The 12,866-nt window shown below is 43.5% G+C and overlaps 1 long non-coding RNA gene across 1 annotated transcript in view; it reads left to right on the top strand.

The window, feature by feature from the left end:
• The window catches only part of LOC116747693, a 52,680-nt gene that overhangs the window by 35,800 nt on the left and 4,014 nt on the right, over nucleotides 1-12,866 (top strand). The gene's annotated exons all lie outside the window — the stretch shown is intronic.

The following is a 12,866-nucleotide window of genomic DNA, read 5'->3' as shown; positions in this document are numbered from 1 at the left end:
AGACGACTCTAGACCCTTATCAGCCCAGAGTCAGCAATGAGAGGAATCTACATAACAAACTTTACTAAATAACTGTTATCGTCCATTAATTTCCCCCTCTATATTTACTTTCCCATAGTTTGCCACTCCTAAAAGCCTAAACCCCTTTTCTTTTTGCCTTGTTCCTTTTCTACATATTTACTGTTCTGGTTTTTTTTTTTTTTTTTTTTTTTTTTGAAGCACGCGGGCCTCTCACTGCTGCGGCCTCTCCCGTTGCGGGGCACAGGCTCCGGACATGCAGGCTCAGCGGCCATGGCCCACGGGCCCAGCCGCTCCATTGCATGTGGGATCTTCCCAGACCGGGGCATGAACCCGATTCCCCTGCATCGGCAGGCGGACTCTCAACCACCGCGCCACCAGGGAAGCCTACTGTTCTGTTAAGATGCTATATAACACTGAAGTCCTAACCACGCCACTGAGTTACTCATCACTGAGTTTCTCCCACGTTTATGCAATGTGCTTGTGTTAATAAATTTTTTTCTCTTGTTAATCTGTCTTTTGTCAGTTTAATTTCCAGGGCCCCAACTGCAGAACCTAGAAGGGTAGAGGAAAAGGTTTTTTTCTCTACCCTACAATAGACACAACTGACAAGTTGGCTCTGATATGTTTAGGAAGGCTTCTTAAGAGCCCATTTTGAAGTTCACTATCTCAGTCAAAAAGAAGAGAGGAGGGTTATCAAAAGGCAAGAAGGGAGACTAGGAGAAATGATGACTACATGCAGTGTCTTCGATGGGATCCTGGAACAGAAAAAGGACATTAGTGGAAAAACTGGCGAAACCCAAATAAAGTCTGGGGTTTCGTTAAGTATAATGCACCAGTGTCAGTTTCTTCATTTTGACAAATATGCCACGGTCATGAAGATGTTAACCCTGGGGAAACTAGGTGAGGGGTTAAAAACTAAACACAAAGGGGAAATACCGGGAATTTTTATGCTCTGAAAAAAACCTTTCAAAAAGGTGTCAGGACATAGTTTTTGTTTTGTTTCGAAAAGGATGTGACTCCAAGACCACTTTCGTTTCCTCCCCTGTCCAGATTCCATCTCTTAGGTCAAGACTGTGAGGCAAGCATTTTCTACGAGAACCACATACTTGGTCCCCACATCCTTCCTAACTCACAGTGGTTTGAAACAGATGTTTCCAGGCAATCATTTTGGGACATGATCCATTTCCAGGCTGAGAAGCACACACACCTTCATGTGTATTTGTTAATGTCTTCCAAATACATCACTTTCCAATGTAGTAATAGTGTTCCATCACAAACATATGAAGTCCTGGCTTCAGTGGCCTCATAGAAGGATGCACTGCTATCGGAAAGGGTTGGCCAAACCCCTAGATGAAGATGTGAATTTCACTTCGTGGCATTTTCAGTGTGCGTGAATCCCCGTAATCAAATACCCCCGTCTTCAAACATGATTTTTCCTTTCATTCTGGATGACTACTGCTACGAAGTTTACCACTGCAGGGGCAGGTACAGATGCATTTGGCAAACTCATTATAGAGCAACTATAATGAAACCCTCCCCTTTGCGAACACCAGATTGTCAAACAATGTGTTGAACGTGCTGTCTCCTCACTGTGACATTTTCCTGCAGCTAGGGAGAGACCAAGCATAATTTTTCAGGGAGTAAACTTTCCAGCAAGTAAATAAGTACCGAGGGGCTTCCCTGGTGGCACAGTGGTTGAGAATCTGCCTGCCAATGCAGGGGACACGGATTCGATCCCTGGTCTGGGAGGATCCCACATGCCGCAGAGCAACTAAGCCCGTGGGCCACTACTACTGAGCCTGCGCTCCAGAGCCCACGAGCCACAACTACTGAGCCCGTGTGCCACAACTACTGAAGCCCGCATGCCTGGAGCCTGTGCTCTGCAACAAGAGAAGCCACCGCAATGAGAAGCCCGCGCACCACAACGAAGATTAGCCCCTGCTCACCGCAACTAGAGAGAAGCCCGCGCGCATCAACAAAGACCCAAGGCAGCCAAATAAATAAAAATTAGAAAAAAAGAATATCCACAACTATCTGAAGAAGCTACTAATATACTCTTCCCATTTCCAACTACATATCTGTGTGAAACTGGGTTTTTTCCATATTTTTCAACCAAAACAGCGTTTCACAATATATTGAATACAAAAGCAAATATAAGAATCAGCTGATTCTATTGAGGCAGACATTAAAGAGATTGCAAAGATGCATGACAATGCCCTCCTTCTTAATAAGTTTTTTATTTTAGAAAACAGTTATTTTCATAAAAATGTGTTAACACATAATGCGTTTGTTATTGTTTTTTGTTGTTGTTGTTGTTTTTTGTTTTTTGTTTTTTGCGGCACGCGGGCCTCCCACTGTTGTGGCCTCTCCCATCGCGGAGCACAGGCTCCGGACGCGCAGGCTCAGCGGCCATGGCTCACGGGCCCAGCCGCTCCGTGGCATGTGGGATCCTCCCGGACCGGGGCACGAACCCGTGTCCCCTGCATCGGCAGGCGGACTCTCAACCACTGCGCCACCAGGGAATCCCTGTTATTGTTATTTTAAATGACAATTACCATGTCCAAATGCCTATTTCCCAGTATGCATAACATATAGGTGAGGAAAAAGTCAAAGGGTAAATGTCAATAGAAGGACAACTCTGATTTATTTGAACGATTTACTTACTAATAATTTACTAATCACAAATTAAAACACATTTTCAATCTTGAAAAAGAAGTAATCTGACAAGACTGGATCATGGATGGACTGCTCTTTGTTACATCATCCTCTATATTTTCTATGCTTGAAATATTTCATGATAAAATAAAAGCAGCAAACTACATTGGTAATTGGGGAAATCGAGCGATATTCAAAGTGGGAACCAAAGGGTGAAGACTCCCAAACAATACAATTTTTTTTTTCAAACAATACAATTTTAATAAAACTTACTCTTTACCCACGTGCTTTCATAATTTTTCCCAAACCCGTAATGGAATGGACTTTTCTCTGGAAGCCAGGCCTCTCCTCCTCCCTGCTGGTTTTGTCTTTCCCCTGTCTACATTTACTCAGGGGAGGACAGCAGAGACCCCGAGATGTCCAGTTCCCACCACCCTGCCTGGGGGGTCCTCCAGGGCATTCACGACAGAGCTGCCTCAAGTCTTCAGCTACCCCACCTAGCACACACACTCACAGCCCTAGCGATTATTTTTACTGAAGGATTGACTGCTAACAAAAGCCTGCTCGGTTCAGGGGCAAAGATCTGGTTTCCTGGTAGTGCCGGCAGAAAGACAGTGGCGCCAGAGCATACATCCTCTACTTCGGACATTTCAGCTTCTGAGAACTTCCACCTGCTCCCCTCTACAGAAGTGGTCAAAGACATTTGTATTTTGTGCTTGGTGAAGATGATGACAGAGCTGATAAAAATGCAACTCCGACACTTTCAGCTCTTAAGCCTATCACTGTCCCAAATATTTTCTTAGGGAGTTTGTTCTATTATACACGCAGGGCTTTATTTTAGGTAAAGTTAACGTATAACGAAACACACAGATCCTCAACGTACCATTCCATAAGTCTTGACAAATGAGCAGCACACCACCTATCCCAAACCCCTGTGAAATAGGTCATTACTTTCACTCCAGAAAGTTCCCCCTTGCCCCTTCCTTCCCAGCTCCAAATCACTACCCTCTCCTCCTTAGAGGCAATTGCTGTTTTTCCCATCTTGTTGAGTTTTGCAGTGTATCTGGGAATTGGGGAGGGTGGAAGCAAACTTCTGAGAGTCCTTATTCATTAGACGAGCTGTGGGTTTATCCTAAGGGGCTCTGCCCAGTCTCGAACTGGAGGCCAAATTCTCACAAGTGGGCTTTTGATTAAGGCCTAACTGAAATCCATTTTCCCCCAAGCTGCTTCTGTTTCCATGGACATAATCCTGGCACTATATCCAAGAGATGTCAGTGCTTAAGGGCCAGAGAGGAAAATATACAGCTAAGTAAGGAAATCAAGACTCAAAGCTTAAAACCTAGCTCTTTTTTGAAACTTATCGTTTTTATGTCTATGTTTTATAACAAGAGGCTACAGACAGGGGATCTAAATTTTAAGCCTATCGCCAACCTGGACCAGCTACGACCTTGGATAAATTACTTCCCATCCCTGAACTTCTTCCAGCTATAAAGTGAACATCGCTCTATTGATTTCCACTATGATGGGTAGCATAAATCTTGCAGCCACAGAACTGGGGCAATGGCTTGTTTATGTGCATACTCCAGCCTTCCTCAGCTTCAAGGAAAGAAAAAGGGATCCTGGTCCATGATGTCAAATGAAAGCAAACTCCTTCAATCACAGTACAAGAAGTACTGAAGAGCATGTTCAATGACAAAACTACCCTTGAACTTAAGGGCCACTTCACGGGGGATGACAGAGTTCCCAGAATTTTTTTCATTATCAAATAAATCTGGTTATTTTACATTTCCTGCCAGACTACCTTTCAGATGTCATTAGACATGGAAAAAAACAGTGCTGCCTTCCCAACTCTGCTGAAGTCACTTCTGTATTCTGTTCATTAGAATGTTCAGGAAGGATTCATTTTTATTTGGTTTACACAATAAAATAGCTACAAATGGTAATGATTCCCAAACAGTACTTTGTTCCCAAAGAATCACACACCAGAACCCTGAGGGGGCTGACTTCTGCGGTGGGAACTCAGCTGGGCCGTTTTTTTCTAACAGAAACCAGTTCTGCCTGGGAGGGAGCCATTCTCCTTGGCAGCCCGGGAACGAGAGCCTCCGTTCTCTCCCTGTCGGAACCTGTATCCCGTGTGCCCTTTGCTTCCATCCCCTCTTTCCTACTCCTCTCCAGCCCTACTTGAATCCTCGTAGAACCTCAATGTGAATATCCAAAATAAAAAAGGGCAATCAAAAAGTCAAATAAGGGCTTCCCTGGTGGCGCAGTGATTGAGAGTCCGCCTGCCGATGCAGGGGACGCGGGTTCGTGCCCCGGTCCGGGAGGATCCCACATGCCGTGGAGCGTCTGGGCCCGTGAGCCATGGCCACTGAGCCTGCGCGTCCGGAGCCTGTGCTCCACAACGGAAGAGGCCACAACAGTGAGAGACCCGTGTACCGTAAAAAAAAAAAAGTCAATTAAGCAAAAAGGTATAGAAATCCTTTCTCTCCTCTCAGGCCATATCTGTTTCTGGGTGAACTCCAGATTAGGAGACGAAAAGTCACGTGAACGCATATTTTATGCTTTTGGTGCCTCCCAGTATTGTGCAAACCTGCAGGGGTTCATGGAGAGTGTCCCGGCCTGAGATGGGGAATCAAACCCTCAGTGCACGGCTGCAACTGGAGAGTAGGAACGCTGAAGAGAGATTTAGGGGTTCAAGCTTCCAGTGCCTGATCTGGGGCTAGTAACCCCCGTTCCCTGAGCTTCAGTATCCTCGGCTGGAACTGGGAAATGAGGACCCGCGTGCTTACAGAACTCATCTTAGACTTTAACACGCATGATTCTTACCTGAGGGTCTTGTGAAAACGCAGGTTCTAATACACAGGGCCCTGCATCTCTCCCAAGCTCGCAGGCTACCGGTCTGCAGAGCACACCTTGAAGGGTATGTTCTCTGGTCAGGCGTGTGGGAGGCGCTTGGCTTTAAAAAAATCTCTTAAAAAAAAAAGTCTCTTGAAATCCTCCCAAAGTGCGATGAAGTTGGTGTTACTCCACTTAACATGGAAAGAAACTTGGGCTCAGAGAAGTCAGGAGGACGGCCGGCGTCACGCAGCTGGTGAGCCTCAGAGCTGAAAGCTGAACCCAGAAGTATCTGGCTCCCCAGCAAATGAGGAGCATGAATTAAAGCGGTGCTTCTCAGAGCGGGCTCCTCAATCCATTAGCAGCAACATCACCTGGGAACCTGCTGGAAATGTAAATTCTTGGGCCCCAGCTCAGACCTACTCAATCAGAATTAGATCACTGCTTCTCAGACTTTACTGCGTACACGAATCCCTGGGGATCCTGTTAAAAGGCAGAATCTGATTCTGCAAGTCCAGGGAATGGCATGAAACCATGCCGTTTTCCGCACGCTCCCAGGTTCTGCTGATTCTGCGGGGCCCAGGACCACATTTTAAGCAGCAAGGAAGTGGATGATCTTTCCCTCCAGCGGGAATAACGTTGTCTGTGGGCTTTATACTTCACATGCAGATGGGGCCTGGAGAAAGAAGCAGAGAGTATATTGCTGAATTGAACTGCAGAACCGGCTCCAACCAGAAAGCTTTGGATTCAGTCTAAAAATTCAAACACCAAAGTAAAACTCCAAAGACAAGATGAGCAGTTCCTTCAAATAGAAAATTCCTCTGCTGCCTTCAGCACTGCCCTCAGAGAATGGAGATCTCTGTCTTGCAAAGAGCCTGTTCCCTGGGATTCACAGCCTTGCTCCATCTTTTCTCTGGCTGGCTGGGAGAGGGGACACCCTACCAGTTCATCTTTGTGAAAACAGCACATCCAACCAGCCAGGTGACTCTTACGGAAGAATACCCGGGCCCCAAAGAGCATGCTATTTCCTGGCGTTCCAAGCTCAGGTTCAGTAGAGAGGAGTAACGGTCAATCTCGCAGTTTGTCACTTGAGTGATACCCAGCTCTGCTGACACGTATGCTTGGCTCGGTGTGACCCGGCTTGACTTGTTCTCAGCGCGCCACGAACTCCACCTCACCGGAATCGGTGTGACACTTTCCCCCCAAGAAAGGCCTTTCTCCATCACTGGGATGAGGTGCCTTGTTCCATCCACCTCAGCTGAGCCTCTAATCCTTCCCCAGCTAACACTGGATTTTCCTTCTGAACTTACCGCGTCTCTCAACACTGTTTCCTTTGTAACCCCAAGCCACAGACTTTGCAAAACCAGATCCATCAAATAATAAAAACCTGCTTTTACTACGACCTCCCTCTTTGGGACATTCATCACTTCTTAACTTGAATACCTTGAATTTTCTCTTTGCTCTTATGGCTGGCTGCCCATTGACTTGTGTCTACTGATGATTCTGGGAGGTCACAGGGAAGGGGAGAAATCACTTTATATTGGGTTGGCCAAAAGGTTCGTTCGGTTAGTGAATACGTTGTTCAATACAGTTCTTGGGGCTTCCCTGGTGGCGCAGTGGTTGGGAGTCCGCCTGCAGATGCAGGGGACGCGGGTTCGTGCCCCGGTCCAGGAGGATCCCACATGCCGCGGAGCAGCTGGGCCCGGGAGCCATGGCCGCTGAGCCTGCGCATCCGGAGCCTGTGCTCCGCAACGGGAGAATCCACAACAGTGAGAGGCCCACGTACCGCAAAATAAAAAAAAAAAAAAAAATACAGTTCTTGGTGAAGATGAAAAATGGCTACTTTTATTTAAAACCGAACGAACTTTTTGGCCAATCCAGTATTTGTGTACATTTTCTACTGTGGAAACATGGCTAATCAGATGTGCTCGCCTGCCAGGGAGGGCATCAGCGGGGGACAGTCAGTAGGTGACACTCTCAGCAGCTGCGCAGTGAGTGTCCCATTCCCGAGGCCTGTGCCATACTGATGGATCCTTTCGCTGCCTCTGCCTCTATTTCTTTGAACTTTAGAATACACTGTGAGGCTAGGACATACTTCTCTTTATTTATTTATTTATCTATTTAAAGAATTAAGTCCAGGGACTTCCCTGGTGGTCCAGTGGTAAAAAAAAATCCACCTTCCAATGCAGGGGACGTGGGTTTGAGCCCTGATAGGGGAAGTAAGAGCCCACGTGCCATGGGGCAACTAAGCCCACACGCACTCTAGAGCCCACGGGCCACAACTAGAGAGAAGCCTGCGCGCCACAAGGAAGAGCCCACATGCCGCAACGAAAAACAGATCCCGTGTGCCACAACTAAGATCCAATGCAGCCAAAAAGAAAAAGAAAAAGAAGTCCAGACCCTTTATTTATTTATTTATTTTGGCCACGCGGCGTGTGGGATCTTAGTTCCCCAACCAGGGATCGAACCCACACCCCTTGCAGTGGAAGCTCAGAGGCTTAACCACTGGACCGCCATGGAAGTCCCAATACTCTTCTTTATTTTTGCATCCATACCTAGCACAGAATCTGGTATGGGGAAGAGTCACACATTTTTATTGAATAAATTTTTAAAATTTGAAAAATATTCTATAACTTCTTACTACTATTGGATGCTGCCTTCATTTTCTTATTTTCCCTTAGCCACCAAAACATGTTGATGTTTCATTTCTAAGACGCTGTAAAATGGAAAGCATTCAAAGCTTGTATGTTATTTCAAGAAATATCTCTACAACCATACCCTTAACCTTGATTAATTTTTATCACTTGCTCTGCATCTAAAACAGTCCTGTCCAGTGGAACTTTGGGCTGTGATGCAAATGTTCTAATAGACACAGTGCAGCGTGGGCCTCAGTCTGCTGTGACTTGGCATCACGGCTGGGTGCCCTGGTACCAAGAGCACAGTCCCTGGTTTAATAGACTGAGTAGGAATGCAGAACCTCTTTAATCAGGAACTTGACTGATGTGATTCCTCAAGAGGAAAGTCAGATGCTACTTGTCTAGGTATAGGGCAATTTTCTCTGACTACACTGCAGATCCATATATAGTAGTTTGTACAGTAAGTCCCCTACGAGCAAGCAAGTTCCGTTCTGAGAGCGCGTTCGTTAAGTCCAATTTGTTCTAAGCCCAACAAAGTTAGCCTAGGTACCCAACTAACACAATCAGCTATATAGTACTGTACTGTAATAGGTTTATAATACATTGGCATCTTTTAAAGTTCACAACTTGCAACTTGGAAGTTTATATGTAGGGGACTTTACTGTATCTGTTAATCCCAAACTCCTAATTCATCCCTCCCTGTCTCTCAAGCTGTATTCTAACAAGATTGCCGAGTTGATTGGAATGGCCTTTCCATGAAAAACGAATAATAATAAAGCAAGGATGTTGCAACCAGCGAAGTCTCTCCAACATTGGAAAAGCAGATTTCAAACTCCAAATCTCTGAGTTCTTCACAGATTCTTAATGATATATTCTAGTCTTGGCAATGAATATTATCATAATATTAATATTGGAAAAAACTGTTAGATTTGCAACTAAGAAATGTTTGCAAAAATTCATACCAGGTCAGCAGGGTACTCTCCAGCACGGTGTTTCTGTGGCCTACTTCCATTTGTTATGATATTTCCGGTTATATAATCTTTCCCTAGAGAAAGAGGAGTAAGGTTGTAAATTAGTGTCAGGTAAATGGATGTGGGTCTTTCCCTTGATATGAACATTTCATGCAAAATTCTTGCCAGGAGGCATCCTTGGGAGTTCCTGAATTAGGTTACTGTATTGAAAGTTTTATTTTAAGTCAGTTTTAATGTTCCATATTTAACTATAAGCTGCAGCCTTATCTCCATTATCTGAACGCCAGCAATTCTGATAATGAGAACAGAGTGTCTCATCAAAGTGCAAAATGCTACTAGCGGCTCTAAGAAGAGGGGAGGGGCAACCAGTCTTGAATCAAGAAGTCCCCAACATTACCGTATGAATTAAACACAGAGTAGCACGTGAATTTCAACATTTACCTATTTCTTGTGGAATTGGAGCAAAAATGTCACCCTTCATTTGAAATCGCCCCGCATTCTCACAGCGGTTTGCAATCTGAAGGCTGATTCTGCTTATACCAGGGAGCAAGTGATGCACGTGAGCTCCACAGAGGACCGCTGAGAGCAATCCCTCTCTCTTCTTTGAAAGAGAGTCTGATGGTTTGCAGTGTATTAACTCCATTTGATGCTGAATTGCTATTTCAGCCACAGAAGCTGGTTTTCAATCTCAAAGGGGGAGAATATGTCTTTATGATTTTTTCGGCTCAAATCAGTGTTTCATGTTGGACTGCTACATGAAACCATGGAAAAAATGAACTTGGAAAAATATGAAAAATGTATGCTTCATGCTCCTAGTACATTTCACTGCCAGATTTTACGGTGATATACAGTGATGGTTGCCATAACAACAGAGCAATCCAGGAACCACAATTATGCATATAAAGAAACTGACAGTGAGGGAGAGCTGGTCTGGTCAGAAATAACTGGCTTGTTCCTAGCAGTCTAGTTATTTCACCTTGTACATCAAGTATCTAGATCTGGACTCTTAAAATTGCTGCTCATCTACCTAAACTTTAGGTTCTGAGCTTCTTCTCGTGATTATTCCTAGAATATTTGCACAGAAGAAGATCAACAAAGTGCGTATGTGTCAGGCTCCTTGATTTCAATGGCTTAAGAAATCGACATAATTGATGAGACAGCGTTGAAGCAAACCACATAATTAAGGAAAGGGGGAACCTATGTAATTTTAAATTAAATGTCACGAAAGTCATGTATCTAAATGATAAGAGGATTGCTTTGGAATAAAATATCACACACATGGTCCACTGTAAGAAATATTACCCTGTCTTTCAACAAAATGGCTGATGGCATCTAGTATGTTGGCACATCCGTGTGAGAACTTAGCTTATTTATTATTCTAAATGATTAGCAATAAAAATACATATTCACAACCAGCTTACGGTAGGCACTGAGTCAAATCTAAACCATGACACCATCATTTTCTTAAGAGGTTTTCAAACTAACAGGTTGGTTTTTTAAAATTTTTTATTAAAGTATAGTTGATTTACAATGTTGTGTTAGTTACTGGTGTATAGCAAGGTGATTCAGGAATATATATATATTCGGGAATATATATATATATATATTCTTCCTTGTTGTTTTTCTATTTTGTATAAACTAGTGTGTATCTCTTAACCCCAAACTGCTAATTTATCCCTCCTTCCCCCCACTTTCCCCTTTGGTAACCATAAGTTTGTTTTCTATATGTGGTATAAATATACAATGGAATACTACTCAGCCATAAAAAAGAATGAAATAATACCATTTGCAGCAACATGGATGGACGTAGAGATTATCATACTAAGTGAAGTATGTCATACAGAGAAAGACAACTACCGTATGATATCACTTGTATGTGAAATCTAAAAAAAGATACAAATGAACTTATTTAGGAAACAGAAGTATATTCATAGATTCAAATCAACAGTTTTGAGAAAGATAGTGGAGTGCTTTTTCTAGTAAAGCTTCTAACTTTTCAAACCTATTAGTGAAAATGCTGTCTTCCACACACATGCAGTGATTACACATTTTAGGCATTATGCAGCAGCTCTAACTTGAAGGCTGAAAAAGAAAAAGCTGTTGGTGAAAATTCACCTCTCTAATAATAATAGCAAGCATTTATGAGGGACAACTCTGTGAAGATTCTGGGTTTGTTTTCCTCACCATTATATACCTACTGTGTAGTTCAGACCCTGTCTTATGGTAGGCACTACATGGTCAAGATAAACAACCTTTCAAGATAGTTTTCCAGCAGTAGAGTTCTGTGATAAGCTGTGTTATTTATCTATTGCTGCATAACAAATTACTCCAAAATTTGTTGGCTCAAAGCAATAAGCATTTATCATCTCGCAGTTTCTGTGGGTTAGGAATTTGGAAGCAGCTTAGCTGGGTGATTCTGGTTCAGGGTCCCTTACGAGGTTGTAGTTAGGACACCAGCAGGGCTGCACTCATCAGAAAGCTTGACTGGGGCTGGTAGATGTGCTTCCAAGATGGCACATTCATGTGGCTGTTGGCAGGAGTCCCCTGTGCCTTGCCATGTGGGCCTCTCCATAGAGCTGCTTGAGTGTCCCCACAACATGGCAGCTGGCTTCACTGAGAATGAGTGATTAAAGAAAGAGAGCAAGGAGGAGACCACAATACCTTTTTATGACCTAGTCTTAAAAGGCCGCAATACCAAAGAATTTATGGACATATTTTTCAAGCAACCACATAAGCAAACTTTGGATTTCAGAAAGTAGTGGAGCTCTGGAAATCCAAGATCATAAAAAAACACAATTCAATTTAATTTACCAAAGGAGCTAAAAACATGCCCACATTCAACCTGCCTACACTCTGATGAGTAATGTTAGGAAAGTTTGCATCATTCAAAGACTTTGTGTCCTGGTAATATTACAATATATCTGAATAATGTTGAGTTGCCTATTCAAATAATATTGTGTCTCTAAAATATAATTATAGAAGTGTAGCATTTTTCTAAAAGGATCAGGCTCACAATCAGTACCATTATTTATAGGGACTCAAGAAAAAGACAAATACTTAAAACAGAAAAAGAATGTAAGGATAACTGATTAATATCTATAAATATCTCCCTTGCTCTTACCAGGTCTTCAGACAAATGGTGTTATTTTACCTGCAGTTGTCATCTTCTTGCATTCTTAAGCTTACAGCACCCCCAGCCCCTGTTGTGTATTTTTTCAATCATGAAAAGCACCTTATTTAACCTTTGAAATAATCCAAAGCCAGATGTAAGAGGAAAGAAACTGTATCTTTGAAACAATCAAGCTAATTATATTGTTCCCTAATAAGAAGATGAAAAAACAATCATAGAGCTTAAAAATTACCCCAAAACACAAGACAAAGAGCTACCGGTGGAATCAGCTACTCCTATTCTGGGCCCAAACCCTATATCTCTTTTTGTTTTTAACAATGTTTTTTAAACTCACTGTTATTAGAGAAAAATACACATTATTATAGAAAACCGGGAAATATAGAAAAATAGAAAGAAGAAAACAATCACCTCCCAGAATCAGCCACTTTAATGACTGGTGTATTTCCTTTACTTTTTTTTTTTTTTTTAATTTTGCGGTACGCGGGCCTCTCACTGCCGTGGCCTCTCCCGTTGCGGAGCACAGGCTCCGGACGCGCAGGCTCAGCGGCCACGGCTCACGGGCCCAGCCGCTCTGCGGCATGTGGGATCCTCCCGGACCGGGGCACGAACCCGTGTCCC

Source organism: Phocoena sinus, chromosome X (genome assembly GCF_008692025.1).
Source record: "Phocoena sinus isolate mPhoSin1 chromosome X, mPhoSin1.pri, whole genome shotgun sequence".
Classification (NCBI taxonomy): Eukaryota; Metazoa; Chordata; class Mammalia; order Artiodactyla; family Phocoenidae; genus Phocoena; species Phocoena sinus.
This window is presented reverse-complemented; position numbering and strand designations above follow the sequence as displayed.